The sequence below is a fragment of the Mytilus galloprovincialis genome, chromosome 5 (genome assembly GCF_965363235.1).
Source record: "Mytilus galloprovincialis chromosome 5, xbMytGall1.hap1.1, whole genome shotgun sequence".
NCBI lineage: Eukaryota > Metazoa > Mollusca > Bivalvia > Mytilida > Mytilidae > Mytilus > Mytilus galloprovincialis.
The window spans coordinates 95,133,261-95,153,344 of NC_134842.1; the positions used below are offsets into that span (position 1 = coordinate 95,133,261).

Genomic DNA, 20,084 nt, shown 5'->3' on the forward strand with positions numbered 1-20,084 from the left:
TCCATCCTAGAACATATTCGGACGAATTTATCCTAGAGACGCTATTGGCAGTTCCAACCTAGAACAGATTACTGCAGCTCCACTCTTGAACAGATTCTGACAGTTCCACCCTAGAACAATTTCTGACAGTTCGACTCTAGAACAGATTCTGACAGTTCCACTCTAGAACAGATTCTGACAGTTCCATTCTAGGACAGATTCTGACAGTTCCACCCTAGAACAGATTCTGACAGTTCCCTTCTAGAACAGATTCTTACAGTTCCACTCTAGAACAGATTCTGGCTGTTGTACTCTTGAACAGATTCTGACAATTTCACGCTCGAACAGATTCTGACAGTTCCACCTTAAAACAGTTTCTGACAATTTCTCGCTAGAACAGATTTTGACAGTTCCACCTGAGAACAGATTTTGACAGCTCCACCTGAGAACAGATTTTGACAGTTCCACCTGAGAACAGATTTTGACGGTTCCATCCTAGAACAGATTCGAACAAATTCATCCTAGAGCAGATAATGACAGTACCAACCGAGAACTGATTATGGCAGTTCCAACCTAGAACACATTATTGCATTTCCAACCTAGAACAAATTCTAATAGTTCCACCCTAGAACAGATTCTGACAATTCCACCCTAGGACATACGCACAAAGGTTCTTAGTAAGAGTTGTCCTACAGTACAATTTTCGCGAAAGCCATCTCAAACTCCATACACCGAGTTTTTTCCTGGTGTGACACCAGGAAACTCCGACATCACTCCCTAAATTCTCGGAGAAATTTGGGAGTATTCCCTCCGACTTCCGCGTAAATCCGTTACCTTTTGTTTATTGTATTAGCGACATCTCTCCCAGTCTGGAGTGACGCGGTGTCACACCAGGTAATTAATTGCCCTAATCCTTCTGATCTATGCCGGCACGCGACAGTCAAGGTATGCGAGATTTCTAATGTAATTAAACAATTGTATTTCCTGTCTATTGATTATCAGTTTATATCTGATTGCTTGAAACAAATGAAAGATTAAAATAAAAATCAAAACGTTGTTGTTAATTCTTTTAATTACTCTGTACATTTAAATCAATTTTTAAAAACAACTATATTTGATTTTGACTTCCGTTTTTTATCAGTAAATAAATATTTAATTTACTAAAAAAGATATAATTGTGTAACAATAAACGGAGACTAACGCTGAATAAATTAGGGTAGTTTAAAGAAAAGTGACACGTCTCAAAGTTTTTTATACAAGTAAAAAAGAAAATATTATTCACTATCTGTTATGCTAATAAGTCTACGCCATTTCCAATTTACGATTACAAAATAAAAGTTTTAAAAAGCTAAAGGTTGTTGTTAATGCTTTCAATTGCATTAAAGTTTTATAAAAAAAAATCTAAACTTGATTATGACCTCGGGTTTTTTTTTTATCGGTAATTTATATAACTTACGAAAAGGGACATACTTGCGTGAAAATAAACGGAAATTAACACTGAAGGTATAAAATGTGAGAAAGAAAGAAAATTACGTTTCTTAAAACTTGTATATGCAAGAAAAAAAGAAAATACTTTTCACCATTCCTTATGCTTAATAAGTCTACGGCATTTTCTCTTCACGATTTGTTAGCATTACTTGGGAAGGTGTAAAAGGCAATACAGAGATACGAGATACAGCGATACAAGATACGAGATACGAGATACGAGATACAAAATAACTGAAAATTATATAATAATTAATTAAAGCTAAAAAAATGTATATTATGGAAATACATGAAACTTGTTAATGCATTAATCATTGATATTAATGTTTTTACAAATTTCAGTTATTCTAATACAATGGCATAAAGAGGACACAGTCTTATGCAAAAAAAAAATAATTTTAAATTCTCTATGGTTCATTTGAAAAAAATTATATAAAATTGCTTATTTGGTGACAGATCTTGCAAGATAAAAACTTGCATTGATGAATATCTATCAATTATTTCAGTTATTTTGAATTGAAGAATCATATTTATCTTAATGACATAATATGTATACATTTAATTGTTGTTATCAGAATTAAAAAAAAAATGTTTTATGTTTTTCAATATTTAAGACACAACCTTGTAACACTCATGAAATGTAGCATATCAAATTAACAAACCATAGGTCCCTTTCAAAAATAAAAAAATATACTGACAATTTGTTGAAAGTGTATGTGGAAAAGGTAATAAAATTGCATTTTTATCAGTAAACTTTTTATCACAATGTCAGCAATTAAACAATTTTGAAACAGTACAGAGGTTAATAGTGTCACTTTACATCTTAAAAATATAATAAACTGAGGTTATGGGAATGGTTCCAATGTTGGACAATAAATAAGCCACTGCTAGATACTGGTTCAGCAAAGCAACATGTCGAAGAAATTTTTTTTAAAGAAAACTTATGCAGAAGCCCTTTGGGGTTTACCAGAACGAGAAATGAAAGGTAAGTTTTTTTCTTATTATTAGACTTTTACACTGTGAGCTATTGTCATCACTTGAAGTCTGTCGTCTGTGTCATTCCTTAAGTTTTCATGATTTGATATTTGTTTTGAGAACCACTAAATATAATTTCACCAAACTTTGCAGATATGTTCCTGTCAATGTCCTTTTTAAGTGTTGTTAATTTGTTCCTGAAAGGTGAATAAACATGTCTGCCATGGTGGGTGTAAAATGTGTGGCTGAACGTACATAAATTTCAAATATTATATATTCAAATAATAGTGCATGATTGCACATTTGGTTCATTAACACTATCAGACCCTGTGAAGTCAGCATATGCAAAATTAACAGAAATATCTACCTAACATTTTTATACATATAAACACATGAAGATATGGTATGATTGCCAATAAGACAACCCTCCGTCCAAGACCTATACATACATGTATAGAAGTAAATATAAGCAATTATAGGTTATAATCATATGTCACAGCCTTCAACATGGAGCTTCACACTGCAAAGACTTGTAGTAAGCAATAAATGGCCCCAAAATAAGTGTAAAACAATTCCTACAGGACAAACCAAAGGCCAGATTTATTTAAAAAACTTTAAACGAAAAACAAATATGAGGAACAGCAACAAGCGACAACCAGTAAAATTACACCCTCCCGTCTCGCGACAGGTACTATATAGTGTATGTATTATAATAGATACACCATGAGTTCCCAGAGTTTACAATTTTAACAGTTTGTCTAAATGAAATTAGTGTAGTTCAACACACTTGACTTATTTTTTCATATTACTTATAATTGTTTCTCATATCTCGTATCTCGTTTCTCGTATCGCTGTATCTCGTATCTCGTATCTTGTATCTCTGTATTGCCTTTTACACCTTCCCGCATTACTTTAGGATAAATAATACATTTCAGCTACAACAGGAATACTTCTATAGCTGCATCAACTCGTCGTTGCATAATATTCATTTACGCACAATGAATGTAAACTTTTGTGTTGTATTTAGAACAGTGATCTTTAAATATTTTTAAAGCAATTAATTGCCGTGGGAAGACGATACGCATCTCAGTGATCAACAGTGCGTAGTTGAACTTGAACTTGACTTTGCTCACAATATTGAATGCTAAAAATAGTGACATCAATTTTGTCCACGAGATTTTTATTTGGCGGGAAATAGTATCATGTAACAGTAAACTCAGGTGACCTTTCTGGATAACCGTGGGAAAATTCATTCAAGGTTTAAACTTGCTTTGTAATGATTGACATAAATTTGTGTGCGTTAAGATTGAGGATCTAGAAGGTACTTTTACAATTGATTAACCGGATTCTAAATTGTATTCCTTTTCTAAATTAACCAACATCAGCCTTTTATTTTTACGTTTCTCAGTCAACAGAGGACATAAAACCGGACATTATTTATACGTCCATAGTCAACACTATATATTAATAGTAGATGAAAACAGGATGTATGTCGTTCAGTTCCTGATGGGCGTTGGTAGAGATCCTCTATGAAAATTTGCCGATCGTAAAAATCCGATCCACATTTTTTTTTACATATTTCTTTCTTGTAGAACACGATATAATTTCATTTAAATATTCTATTTTATAATTGTTGAAATACTTCTTTTTATATTTCGCCGAGGACTTTTAACGAGCAGTAAAATACGGATTGCGCCAATCCAATTTATTTTTAAATAATTAAAGATCAATATAAACAGATCATAACGGATAAAAACACATGATTTTTTTTCTCCATATAATTAAATATTTAAAGGTTGTGATTATTGTGTTGTGTCTGGGCGGCGAATGTACAGATGTACGATGGAGCTGTTCTACGAAAGATTGTTCTTGCATTTTTTCAGAGAGTTAAAAGTTGAACCCAACTGTATTTTTGATATTCATTTTTTATAACAAACTCAAAATAATAGTTCATATTTTATAAGGTAAGATAACAAAGTATTACACTTGCATACAAAATTGTGTATTAACATACAGTGGCCCTTTCGTCGTGTTTATCGTATAAGATCGTTTTTGGTTTTTTGTGTTTTTTTATATCGTATAAGATCATTTTTATGGTAAAAGATCGTATAAAAAGAGGTACCAAATACTTTGACTAATACAAATTTGGCTCTTTAAATTTTACTTTAAATTTTGACAAAGAATAAGTTTGACCTGTTGATAAAAATATGAAATTTTCAGAAATTTCAACCACACAAATTACACTCAGGTTTCTTAAGATACATTGCAGGTTGACAAAAAATAGGTTGAATAATTTAAAAGATTGATTACTCTTCAATAAAAGAATACGTTCAGCTGATTTTTAAGAGTTGCATGTAATTCCTTAGGTGTTCTGTGCGAGCAAAGCTCACTAGAATCGTCTCTGCCGACGACTGTCAACCGTCTGTAAAATAAACAAATGTATGATTCATTTTTGTTTTTTGCTAGTATTGTTAATTTACCTACGGCAAAACCACGATTAAATTGGTGTGAATTCACATTTATTTTGTATACAATTGTATTCTGCATTAATTTGCATATTGTTAGACAAATAAGTAATGACACTTTTTTTTAGCTTCCGATATTACCAGGCCAGCATATTTTTAACATAAAATCCCCCCTCCAAAGAATGAAGAATGGTCTTAGTGTTAGTATTCATATTGTTGTTGTTGTTGTTTTTTTGTTGTTGTTGTCTACATTGGAAATTGTTACTTAATAATCAGTTACCTACTAAAATCAACGGTGAACGGACTTTGTGTTTTCCAAGCTCTAAAATACAATTTATAGTGAGAAAATGTAGTCATATCAATGAGCCAGCAACTCAACGACACAGAAGTCCTTTAAAACCGGATAAGCAATAAAAGTTGTGCTGTTAAACGTACCAATGCCACTATCATGAACGTTAAAGAAATCTAATTTTTTTAGACAGAGTGATTTAGTAAATTCTTTATTTTAAGGATGTATTCTTCTGACATTTCAGTCTCGTTAAGTCTCATTGAAGTCTTGTTCTGGAATTATTTCCAAAACATGTGATATAAATGGAAAATAGCTATGAATTTGATAATTATCATAATCAAACTTAACTCTGTGAAAGAATTGTGTATTTCCTTTTTATAAATGACTGAAAAAAATACATATCTGTGAAATTTGAAAAGAAAAAGTTATATGGAATGTCTATGTTTCTGGTTAAATCATTTTTTGTACCCCTCACCCATTTTCTTCAAAATTTCACTCAAAAAGACTGACTTGATTTAATCATCAAAATTATGTACTTTCAGTGGGCCGTAGCAAAAAAAGAAGCGCCCCACCATATGATTTTTTCTTCACCAATTATTTTTTGACAGTCATATAAATCAAAAAATCAGGTTTAGAAAAAAACGTTTAATTCTAGAAAATTTTCACTTTTCAGAGGTGTACATCCTTAATTTATACGTACCTATTATATCAACTGTCCTTTTGTTGTATAAAACAATACATATTTCACCAGTGCAGCAGGTAGTGCCTGCGCATGGATCGTTTTGTCCCTAAAATAAAAATAGCAACCGTGGTCACATTCATATTCAAACTAATGGAAAAATATTTCCCTTCTCTAAATTTATGGCCAGAAGATTTTTCCACGTCATTTAAAAAAGTATATAATTTTCTTTTGGTTGCACTAATAACATTGATAAGCATATTCAATATGCCCCTTTTCGGCTAATTCCGATGTTTTTCTACGGGTAAATGTGTCGTCTGTCTTTTTGGCGTACTTTTGTCTTTTTAAACAGGCAATGATGTTGTATGCTCTATTTGACGGACTTTTGTCTTTTTTTACGGACATTGGTGTTATCTGCCAGAAGCGAGGTGTTGACGGACTGTTGTCGTTTTCTACGGGCAATGCCGTTGTCTACCCTTTTGTGGACTTTTTCGTTTTTTCTCAGCCACTGTTGTTGTCTTGCACTTTCTTGACGTTTAAGTTTCATTGTGTAATTTCAGAAGTGTATTCAAGCGGAGGTGCCTTCATCGAATTAAAACAATCATTCCCGAAAATTAGCCAATAATTATTATTGCCATAAAATTAAAACGTCTAAAACAATATTTGTGGATTATGTGTTTAAGGTTGTGCTCCGTGTATTCTTAAATTATGTGTGAACTGCATGAGCTCTACTTTTTTTCATCGTTCTGTCTTTTCCAAAGAAAGGTGAAATAAAAAGAAATCGAGAACTTAAAATTAATAGTTTAAGTCAGGAGAGTATAAGTTAAGGAACAACATGAGATAAAATAATTTTTTTATTAAGATACTTTTTTTTAAATGGCGGGAAAAGGCTTATTTAGACTTTTACCTTATATTTGCATTGATTTATTTGGGTTTTAAATATTTTAGCAAATAACTAATCATATCGAAAGAAAAGAAATCTAGAATCTGCTTTAGTTGTGGTAAATTGTCTGTTATGAGCTAATGAAGTCTTTTATAAAAAGAAAACTAGGCGCAAGGGGCTAAATATTTTGCCTTGCAGCATAAGTATTTTCTTAAACTTGTTATAGTAATAATCTAATATAACCAAAAGCAAACTTACGCCTCACTTTGATGTTACATCCTTATAGAAGTAACCCGTGGCCTCTTTTTCGAAAGATCCCGTTGTATTGTTACAAAGCTCGATATATTGATAGGTAGTTTCTGGTACTCTGAGATTGTAACAATACTATGGTCTCTGGTCCCCTTCGAAGCTGCATGATGCTCTTTACACTCCTGATAAAGTCTTTCGTCGCATTATGAACACCAGACCACCGAGGATTTGTTGATGTTGCGGTATTCGCATACTCCACATACAGTCAACTTACTCGACATGCGGCAAAACAGAAGTGTGATAAGTTTGAGTTTATATTAATTAGAAAAGATTTTGTTTTTATAATTATTCAATATAGGTGTATCGATTTCTCGTCAATAATCAGCCCTGTGTACCAAAAAATCCAAATATCTTTTAAAATACATACAATCTTAGACTCTTTCATCTTGCAAAAGTATAAAAACATTTGACTTTTTTACACTTTACAAAGTATTCCCCATTCCAAACTAAAAGATATATTGAAATAGTTGGTATTGCTTTGTTTCATAAAAGATATGGCCAACGTAGATACCAGTATCTTGTCTTAGGGAGGGATAATTTCCTACTTTGTAAAGAATCAGTCTGATTCAAACAAACAAAATATGACACTGACAATACCATGACTACCCAGATGCTTGATTTCTTGATCGACAACATATTTCTTATGTTCGAATGACGTGTTTTTCAACAGACTGTCGGCAATCCAATGGAAACCAATTAATCCTATAACTTCACTTTCCGTTATATAGATGATATTCTCTCATTAAATAATTCAAAGTTTGGTGACTATGCGGATTGCATCTATCCCAACGAGCTAGAGATAGAGGATACACCAGGTACAGTTACATCTGCCTTATATCTTGACTAACATCTAGAAATTGACAATGAGGGTCGGCTGCTCACAAAGAGGCTATTTAAAAAAATGTTCCAAATGATGAAGTTGAAATTATCCCTTCGTGAATTTTACGGACGCCGTCACGATTTGGTTTACCGTCATGGAATAACCATTTCACAGATGATATCGAATATGTTCCTTATGTCGTTCCTGCAATTCCCGAATGTGACCTACCGAAAAACACTAATTACACCGGGTTTGTAATTACATGAGCCTTTTGACAGGTGCACCATGTGGGGCAGGATATGCTAACCATTCGGAACACCTGATATCACCCCAGTTTTGGCGGGGTTTCGATATGTTATATCTTTACTTTTTTATGTTTTGTCTTGTGTTCTATTATTTGTCTCTCTTAATTTTGTCGTTGTCAGTTTATTTGCGGTCTATGAGTTTGACTGTCCCTCTGGTATCTTTCGCCCCTCTTTAACAAATATGCCAGCTTGCCATTGAGACATATGAGACAGTCAGTCATCGCTCATTTACCTTACCTAAAGAAGTACTAAATTACATTCCTTTAATAAATTGAGAAATGTATAAAAAGGAGCTCCGACAAATAGAACTCTTTGCAGCAACGTCTTGGGTGAAATTGATGACAAAGTGGCTTAAAATTATCTAATTAAATAATTAAGTCAAATAAGAAATTGAATCGATATGGATATAATGAATTTTTCATTTATTGATAGTCTAACGTATGTACAGTTAATAAACTGAAATGATTATGACATTGTAAAACAAGAAAGAAAAAGACCATTTAGTCTTTAGAGATTTAGTTTTTATAGTTTTTGTTATGCAAATCGCAAATCTATTTGCCAGGGACTAGGCATTGGTATTTCAATTAAATGGCAAACTCTCTCAATCAGAAAATATTATTTTTTACTTCTGCCTGATGACAATGTTGTTTTTGTTTCTGAATAGTTAACATAGTAATCAAATTGAAAAGCATTACAGATATTAAAACAAACAACATACGAATCGCTATATCGCATGTCTTTTGTTAATATCATATACGATTGAACACATGAAAAAGGTTGTAAATGTAATGTAGATATGTGACAGTGAATTTGTATAATCAGGGATTATGTAGAATCCCTAAAATTTTCAGGGATTATGTATAATCACTGGTTAGTTTAGGGATTATATATAATCACTACAATTTTCAGGGATTATGTATAATCACTAGAAAAAACGTCAGGGATTATACAGAATAACTGAAATGATACTAAAATATATAACGGCGTCTTCCCATTTATCCAACTTTTTAAATTTTTTATTTTTGTTAATTATTGGGTTGTTTGTTTAGTAATGATAAGGTGTCTTTCTAAAATTTGACAGTAAATTTGTTCCTGTATGTTTTTATATTATTTAAAATATATATATATTACATTAATGTAAACATTCATAAGATTGTCAATTCTATCCCGAATTTGTCAATTAAAACAGCAAAAGACGTAGAAATATCTGAATGTTTTGGTATTTGAGCAAGTGTAAAATCATTTGTTCCCCGGACTAATGTTATACCGACCAGAAACTTAAAGTTTTACGACACTAGAGAGACAAAAGTCAATAATTTTCTTCAGTTTTACCGGTTTAAGGAAAGTAAGACAATATTAAAACATGAGGGAAAATACAAAAACTATGACCTCTTGTGTTTTAGAAATTGAAAGTTAAGTTAAGTTAAGTTAAGTTATTTAATATTATATAAATCAACCGAAGTTAAGTTAAGTTAAGTTATCTAATATTATATAAATCAACCGAAGTTAAGTTAAGTTAAGTTATTTAATATTATATAAATCAACCATCGTTGCACGGGACTCGTTCCGTTGCCCGGTCTGATTGCGTTGATATCTGCATCGTTAGCGAGAGCCTTATCCCCACTGCTACAGGGGTTAACATTATCAATTGGCAAATCAAGCCATTTAAACTGTACTTTGAAAGTGATTGAAATATATGAAATAAGTCATTAAAAATCTTGATAAAACTAAAGGGGGGTCTAAACACTTGCAGGTGCGTGTAGCTCACAGCTTAAGAATATGAGGAAAAGTAAATGTGTTTTATAAATCACAAGTCTACTACCAATAATTATGCACACTTCTTAGAATTTCGTAAAATTTTCGTTTGTGTACCTGTTTTCTCATGGACTGGCTCATATCAGACTAATACCCTTAATAATGTATCACGTTAGGCATAATATATTAATATGAAAGACACAAAAATATTGAAATGATAAACACAATATAATTAAATGATAAGCACAATATAATTAAATGATAACCAAAATATATATTGAATAATTGATGTTTTGTTTTTAATACTGACTTTATCAGCAATAATATCAAGCGAGCCCTTTTTGATATTTACTGTATCAGTATTAATAATATCAAGCGAGCCTACAAGGGCGGGTTGATGAAGTTAGTATTAAAATATTAACATGATTAAATGGCATAATTAAATGATAAGCACAATATAATTAAATGATAAGCACAATATATATTGAATAATTGATGTTTTGTTTTTAATACTGACTTTATCAGCAATAATATCAAGCGAGCCCTTTTTGATATTTACTGTATCAGTATTAATAATATCAAGCGAGCTCACAAGGGCGGGTTGATGAAGTTAGTATTAAAATATTAACATGATTAAATGGCATAATGATTTTTTTTTTATCGTATTGTTTTAGCAATTGTTTTTAGGTTGAGATATGAATTTAACTGAAATTGTCATCAAAACTATTTTTATGCGTACAATCTTTTTGATAAATGTTAATTTTATGCACAATATTTTAAATATAAACATTTTATTTACAAACTAGATTTGGATGGCATCGACTATTACACATTTGTCCTGTTGTTTTTACATGTGTATCTATTAAATTCATATTTGTGTCGGAATAAAAGTTACAGATTGTTTTCTTAAATAATTAGCTATTATACATGTTATAGCATTTATAACAGTTTCCAGAGAACTTTCTGTTAGGAGGAACACATATACGCTGACAAAATGTCATTCACAATTTTAAACGTTCGTTTTTATTTGATGTAGGCATACTTTGATGTGGACCTGGATAAGATTTACATTATAGAGTATTAGTCTCCACTACAACATGAAAAAAGACCCCCCCCCCTCTTAAGAATTATAAGAAAAGAATAGATAAATAGACGAAAAATACGAAATGACGGACAGATGAAAAGATGCCCGGTATTTCTATGTTCCCTGCATCACGTTGCGCGTGGAATAAAAAAAGGAAGTGACAGTGCGTACAAACATATATATGTTAACCAAACAACCACGAGACCATAAATTGGTCGGCACAAAAAATTATTACGAGTGTATGATATATTGCAATGTATAACAGAACCAATAGTTCATGTCAGAACTACCTGTGCTTTTATTGTTTTATTTAGAAAGTAATCGATCTGCATTTTGGTTCATGTATTGTTGATTGTTAAACGGCAAGCGGCAAATATTTCCTATTCAAAATGATTAGATGGGGGTTAAATATGTTTCATATTGTAACTGTTCAAAGTTAAAGTACACGGATTTTAATAAATAACCTTTTTGCAAAAACTACTAAGCTAAGGTTTTCTAACATATGATAGGCTTTATAATTACCGGTAGTGATTGTTTCTAAAATAAGAAGAAGAACAGCGTAATAATTGCTAAATGGGTAATTTAGGTGGGACAAAAATCTATATATCCTGGATATGATTTGTTTTTTTTAATTCGGACCGGTATCGACTATTTGGATAATTTGCGTAGCTTGCCGTTCACACAGTCTATTACTAATGTGAACATCTCCCCTGAAAGTTGTCTTTGTAAATTACAAACAATTTCTTTGTATAACATAAATTTGTTTAAAAAAATCTTAATTTAAATGAGAGAGAAATGCAATGTTCTTCGAGCTTTCACCTTTTGCACAGCAAGTACAAAATTGAAATACAGATTGTATTTTCCTACAATGAACAAAATATTGTTTTAGCGGACAATTCATGATTTACGCATGAAAACATGTACCTTTTTTTTACCGAATTTAATTTCAATAAAATCGCCAATATTTTAACAGGGACCGCAACGTAAACTGCAACATAAACAATGACTTCAAGGTATCTGTCAGAAACAAGATAACGGATACTTATGTGTATACTTCTTTTTTAAAACTATATAGTAAAATAGTCGACTGCAAGCACCCGAGAAAAAAAATCATTTGTTTAAGCCGACAAAGCACGGTTAAGTTTAAATTAAATAAGTCATTACCATTTGGTTTAAAGTTGTTAATCAAATATTCTACATTTATCTTTCAGCATGTTCATTTTTGTTTGTTTGTATAAACGAATATTTACGTCATAATCCATACTACATTTATTAAGTCTATACTTTCGCGGACCATCGCACTTCAGCGTGTAAAGGCATCGCACTTTAGTGTAGACAATCGCACTTCAGCGTGACCATTGTAATTTAGCGTCCCAATCGCACTTTAGAGTCCTACATATCTAAAGATAGATGATTTTACCTGTTTCATGCTCCTTTTAGTTCTTTATTTTATATCTTCATCCTGATTTGTACTTTTGGTTATAAATCAGATTAGTAACATATATCATATTAAAGTAGCAATAGAGATATTTTGGTTTATAAAATTCAATTTATGTTAGCAATATAGACTATACATGCCAACATAAATTTGATGATAGAGAGAGTCATTTTTCCTTGAATGGCTTCACCATTTTATTTTAAAATAAAACAATTTAAATGAATAAGGTATCATTCCTATCGACGCAAAATGCGCGTGGGGAGTGTCTGCTTTTTCTTTTTACATTTTTGATATTTTCAAAAAAAAGGGATCCATTTCATGATTATCATAGGTAACACTAGGTTGGAATAGGATAATCAAGTTATATCGGTCACAATGATGCAGTTAATGTAATAATAAATCAGATATGGTATCTTATGAGTTAGTACCAATTAGCATGTTTGTTTTATACCAATTAGCATATTTGTTTTATACCAATTAACATATTTGTTTTATACCAATTAGCATATTTGTTTTATACCAATTAACATATTTGTTTTATACCAATTAGCATATTTGTTTTATACCAATTAGCATATTTGTTTTATACCAATTAACATATTTGTTTTATACCAATTAGCATATTTGTTTTAAATTTTAAACAATGATATATGTTTCTACAGTTTTTCCTTTGATTTACCATCTGTTGATAAGAATGAGATAAGTGTTATCAGTAACTCGATTGATTGATCATCGGTTTCTTTCACTTCATGTGGCAATCATCTTATACATATTCATGAGCATCACGACGGGTGAGAATCTGCGGACCCTTACGGAGCACCTGAAATCACTCTCAGTTTTTGGTGGGGTTCGTGTTGCTCAATTAGTCTTTAGTTTTCTATGTTGTGTCTTATGTAGTATTATTTGTCTGTTTAAGCTATGGTGTTGTCAGTTTATTTTCGATCTATGACTGTCATTTTGTTATCTTTCGCACCTCTTTCAAGACAAAACACAAATTCAAATTAACAATAAAATCAATAAGGTATATGATCTGTAAGTGGTACTTAGGGATGCAATGTACGAAAATGATCATCTTGATTTTTGTACTCACATCTAGCAAAAATCATAAAAAGCCTTTTCGATGTGCTTTGAGCAATTAACTTGCCCAAACTTACGCTATCAAAGAGATGGTTTTCTTTTACAACAGACATTATATCAGGAAATTGAGGACAATTTTTGAATAGAAATGCCAAGGGCATTTTTAACAACAAGGAAGAGATATACAAGACGACTGCTGTATAACTTGGACACAATCGGATGAAGAACAATTTTTTCGATATTTTCACAATCTAAACAGAGCTTGAAATTTAACCATAGAAATGGATACTAGTACTCATACTTTATCCTTTCTGGGTATATTTTGGTTATTAAAGAAATAAAATAATGTTTTTTGTCCAAGGTGGATAACCCTGGCCTCACAACTTTTTGGAACTTTTGGTCCTCGGCGATCTTCAACTTTGTAGTTGTTATGGCTTTCAAACTTTTTATATTTGAGCATCGTTTTGTTTGGACGTAGCCCCGTCTGGCGTATAAAAATATTTTTTAACCTGTTACCTTTTGATGGCTATTATTCGTTTGTTTCTCTGTCCTATATTTTCTCCCATTTATCTGTTTATTAATTGTAACCCTGTTGTGTAATGTTGTCATTTTAATTAACACTGCCATTAAAGTGAGAGGTTTGGCATGCCACAAAACCAGGTTCAACCCCCCATGTTTTTATAAAATGCCCTGTACCAAGTCAGAAAAATGGCCATTGTTACATTATAGTTCGTTTCTGTGTGTGTTACATTTCGGTGTTGTGTCTCTGTTGTGTCGTAGTTCTCTTATATTTGATACGTTTCTCTCAGTTTTAGTTCATAACCCGAATTTGTTTTTTCTCTATCGATTTATGAATTTTTGAACAACGGTATACTATTGTTGCCTTTATTTAACTACATTGCCAGCTTCCCTTTGTTCAGCAGTAATATAACCGATGTCTTATTGGATGCATTTACAAATCTCCATAACAACGTTACGCTCATGCTTCTTTACACTTTACCAACACTATTAACATGAGTGTGTTCCTTAAACAAACACTGCTCAAAAAGCGTTGTGATGTGAAATGAATGAAACCCATAATTGATAAGTGTAACGGTCAACATGTGTTGACCGATATGAAATGTAATGATACAGCTCTCTTTCGACACGTTTACGCACAGATCTTAGGCTATCAGTCAATTAGTCCAATCTTTAAGTTTGCCTATTCCTGATAGTGATATTTCTACAGAGTATGGATTCGTATGGTGGTGATACATGCATCACAGGAGACTCTCATATCGGTGTGATAATTAATAACGTGAAACAAAGTAACACAGCTAGTCTGCTCTCATTATCGGTGGTCGTTCCTCACAATTGATTTCTTTATGTTTTCCATTTGAATTGTCTCTGAACATACCGCCATATCTAACCCCATACTGTATAGCACGTTTCAAAAGGCTCCGAAAAAACAAAATGGGAAACACTTGCGATATAGTTCGATTAGATAAATGTCATTAGCATACTTAAGTCTAAATTGTTAAACGTCCATCAGTTTCATAATATGGCCTTTAGAATTAGAACCATACCCTATGATTCAACAATGTTCAGTACATTAAATAAATCAAAATTCCACAAGAGCGACTCCAAATAATCTACATCGTAATACCAATCACGTTTTGGTAAACTTGATCTAAAAAATGAACCAAAAAAATACAAGCTTAACATTTTTTTTAATTTTTATTTTTTTAAATTCTCACTGTTATTTTATGTTAGATAAAATACATGTGTCACGACTAAATCAGGTGTGGTAACAAACATTTCTGGGGGCTTGGTATAAACATCGAATATATCAGAATTCAGGAGAATTGTTGTATTGCTCCTTTTAGAAGAATATCTTGAACAAATTCATCAATTTGAAACATCATAAAGAAATGCCTCATTTGTTCGGTTCGCAATTAGAAGCTTGTTATTTTTTCGATCAAAGAACACAGCTTGCTGCTTTTTAAAACCATCTTTCTCTAAAAGCAACACTCTGTGTTGGTTTCCATCTGGGGAAATAACAATGACATTGTTAGACACTGATCCTGCTACGTAAATATGTCCGTAACTGTCGATTGTAATACCTTCTGTACCTTGTACAAATGCTAGAAGGTCTGATTTCCATTTCAGTTTACCTTGAAGATCACAGCATGATACTGAATTATCTTTTTCATATAATAAAGTTGATCTGACCATATTGTAATACTGCTGTATCGAGACAATTTATCGTTAACTAGCTGTTTAATAGATTCGTCATCTAAGCTTACAAAACATAATCCGTTTGACCATCCATTGTAGAACAATTTTCCATCTTTATGAACTATTCCATAAATCCATGACCCGACTTTAAACGACTTTTCAGTTTTTCTAGTTTTCATGAGATGTACACGATCCTGTCTGTAATGTAAAATCTAACGACCCGTCGGTTTTCATCACATTTATTTGGCCACCGTAGTTGGAAATTATCATTCTGCCATCAGGTAGTAATGAGCAATCAGTGATATCTATTCCAATTGTTTTCACGGTCTGTTTTAAAGTAAGTTTTATATCATCAATGGTAGGAACGTGTGTGGTAGGCAGCATTATCTGTGCTTGTTTAATCTTCCGTCTTGTTAATGTTGTATCACATGACCTGGTATCCAAGATAATGGTTCCCATCTTGATTAAAGCAGTAGGTAGATTTTCGAAAGTGATTTCTTTTTGAAGAGAAAGGGTTACATGGTTCATATTGTCTTCTTTCAACATGGATTCTATGAATTGTTCGTTGTTAGATACATCTTGTTGGATGTATTTCATAGCCAAGAATGCCTGAAGGTCTGAAGCATGTTGTTTTATTCTATCTAAATTGATCTGGCATTCTGTAATCTCCCTTTCTTTCTCTTGTATGGATGAAATTAAACAGTTTATTTTCTTGTTTTCCTTTTCCTCAGCGACATACAATTCTTTCATCAGACTTTCCTGTAGTTTATCCAGATGATTGTTAATTAATACTCGTGTTTGTACAATCTCTTTTTCTATTTTGATCCTGTTCTCCTTAAGACTTTTAATGTTATCTTGCCGATCTTTTCTTATTCTCTGTAAATTTTCTGAAAGTTCTGCTAACATATATTCCATTTCCAAGAATGCATTTGATGATTTAACATTTTTTATTACGTCATCAATAGCGTTTAGCTCTTTGCAATCATCATGTGTTTCAACAACACATCGTCTACAGCATGGACAATCGTGTTTCTTACAAAATATAACGTATTTTTCATTGTGCTTTTGACAAGATTGAGTAATTTCCAATATATTGGAAGGAAGCTTCTGGTACTCGGAGATTGGAACAGTACTATGGTCTCTGGTCCCCTTCGAAGCTGCGTGATGCTCTTTACACTCCTCACAAAGTCCGTCGTCGCATTCTGAACACGAGACAACTTAGGATTTGTTGATGTTGCGGTATTCACATACTCCACATACAGTCAGTTTACCCGACATGCTACAAAACAGAAGAGACAAAAAATTCATTTACTGTTACAATGATATGACTTGAAAGTTCACATTTATAAGATTACAAAATGTATGTCAAGTTCTCACAACCGATTGGATGGTTTTATCTCGCAGAGAATAGTTAGTCATAAAAAAGTAACATTTTCCCAAGACCTCAACCTTCGTATTCATTTGAAAAAATGTAACCCCTTAGCTAGAGATAGGTTACACATGAATTAGGCGTGTTCAATTATGAGCAGGAAAAGAATGTCGATTTACTGGTTCGACCCACAAAATCAGGTGACACAATAGACCTAAACGTGGCCTTGAAAGGACCTAAATAGACCTGAAGATAAACGATTCGAATTTATTTAAATTTCAATAACTTTTTTATTTCCCTATGGATTTTCTTATCAGACTTCGGTTCAAGGGAAAGATCAACATTTCATTAGACATAAAATGTTTCAAACAAAAACAAATGTGTATGTCAAAACGTGGATCTGAACGAAGAAATGAAAATACCTTAACTGACGGACATAGTCATATCATTACCGTAAGTTTTGGGAAATATTTAACGAGATTCGTCAATATCAGATAATACAATATAATACAGAAAAACGCGAAATAATTTAAATTTATAGAAACCGGGAAAAAAAGTATTTTGGAAAAATACTAATAATAAAACTATTCACTATTTCATTTAAATCAGGTAAAAGTGGACGGAAAACGAAAGTAGAATGAAAAGTCAATAATTCACAATGATTCCAAATATATTTTGTATTTCAACTCTTTTCATTTGATTAAATATGCACAGCACAGATCAATTACATATCATTAGTGTCATTTTAAGTGTTTTAAACAGTGTTATATCAGACATTAAACAAACCTGTCAAATCAGTTAACAATCAGTAAAGGTAGATAATTCGTCACGTGACCAATTTGCAATTCGTCATCGACTACTTTATAATCGCGGTTTATTTGCAAGTTAGTCTTTCATAGTACACTTGTCTCTTAACTAGTGGAAAAAAGAATAGTTGCACGTATTTAAATGCGCCAAAACTTATATTTATTTTCTAAAAGAAAAACAAAAAACAATTAAACATCACTGACTCGCCAATACTACAGGTCTAGTTTCTATTGCTAAACAACCAGTATGTATGATAAATAACAGTTTTGTAGCAGTATATTTGTCCTTTCATTTGATAAACAGTCGGGATTCTACTTCGTCAAAATTATCACCCCATTTCGCCAGTTCATTTTCACAATCGTAGAAATGGAAGCCATCGTAGGGATGCCGCGTTGCCAGTTTTCCTCTTGTAAACCGGTAAATTTTTCCACATAGCACCATTACGATTCCTATATGTCAGGTGTATTTTAAAAGACAAATGTATCTACTAGCTAATGAGCACCAGTTAATGATCTTGTCTGCATTGATTCAAATTAAAAATATTGTCTGATCGGTTGTAAGGTGGAATTTTCGAAAATTCATAAACATTTAAAACAAAATCTTATTAAATATTTCGTGGAAGGGCAGACTATATTTGTTAAGTGGTTGAAGACTATAAACCCTAGATATCAAACACAGAAAATTATATATTTTCGAAGATATGCATTTCCATCATCCAACTTGAAAGACTGTCGTCAAGTACTTTTAGTTAAAAAAAAATAGCTATTTAAACACAACTACTCTACTTTTGTGATTCATTAGATAGGTATTTCACTTGACCCATATATTTCATCTTTTAGTACTGTGATTTTTGTTATGTTATAAAGTCAACCTGTAGCTTTGATATATTAAAATGATAGAATCTGAAGCGAGATGATTTTTCAAATATTCTTGCTTTGTACGTTCTCGAGACAAAATATTCAATTCAAACACGTCCTAACATAAAAAGATGTACTCGATTTTCTCTTTTCGATACAATTGTTAGCCATTTTTTGTAATTTTTTCTTGAATCACATAATGGAAGGGCAGACACTAAAAATACTGAACTAATAGATTGATATGTTCTCCATCCGTGGTAATTTTTAAAAATAAAATCGGAGGTTATGCATTTTCTACATCTAAATTGATAGATCATATGTCATCGACTTTATATCTAATTGTTCTGCTTTACTATGCAATGGATAAATTGAAAACTTATGCAAATAGTGTTTTTAAAATAAAACACTTCGTAATTGAGAAGAGAATTGTCATTTTATTTGTTTCTATTAACTTTTAAAATATTTGTTACTATAGTAAACATTACAGTAAGCATTTATCGTCTCCTCTAACACAGAGCTTCGATTCTTTTGTTTTATTTCAACCGGGTTTCCGCCTGTAAAGAAACAGTCACGTTTCCTTATATAGTATACTGCAACGCTTTAGTAAGAATCATATAACTGCAATTTCTGCAAGAGTTGCAAACACAGAAGAAACCGTTGTTATTTAGTTCATGTCTGCAGTAACAGCGTCTTTCTTGTACAAGACTTAAGAATGCATCAAAAGCAAGACGCTAGTTGTTTACACTTGTAAAAAATTTGAGATTGTGTTGAATGTAACTTTTTATTTCACAACTGCTAGTAATGGGATATTTTAATTTTAAGTTCGAATTATAATGTCGATTTTTTATATGGGTTTGCATGCTTTGCTTGATATGTATTACATATATTTTTTGTATATCAATTTTAATATTAATGCTTTGTAAAATTGTTTTAAAGAAGACATATTTGTTTAGAGATATTCTTATTCCAGTGTATTTTTTGTAATTTTTTTCTATTCTTAATTTATATACTGAAATTCTTAACGTAGACTGACAAATTAGCAAATCTCTTTATAGATTGCTATTTTTGCCGGAGCATTTTGATGTTATAATTGACGCCCATTTCCAGCTTTCACCAAGGTTTGGGAACTGCAGTTGCCAATTTTTTATTTTTTGCTTTAATTTTTGTAATTTTAAAGTCCAAATTATCATTATCTAGTGTAGACTTTATTGTTGTTTTGTTGATTACACAAATGGATTCGATACGGGTTAAAGACTTATGCTATATATAGAGAATATCATATGGCTTTTTC

General features: G+C 31.8%; 1 long non-coding RNA gene across 1 annotated transcript; it reads right to left on the reverse strand.

Annotated features, from left to right (window-relative positions):
• Positions 1-4,382: 4,382 nt before the first annotated feature.
• On the reverse strand, positions 4,383-7,268 carry LOC143074854 (uncharacterized). Its single transcript, XR_012978127.1, has 3 exons — positions 7,014-7,268; positions 5,894-5,981; positions 4,383-4,861 (listed from the first exon to the last, which is right to left on the reverse strand). It is a non-coding gene; the product is annotated as an uncharacterized LOC143074854 (long non-coding RNA).
• Positions 7,269-20,084: the final 12,816 nt, after the last annotated feature.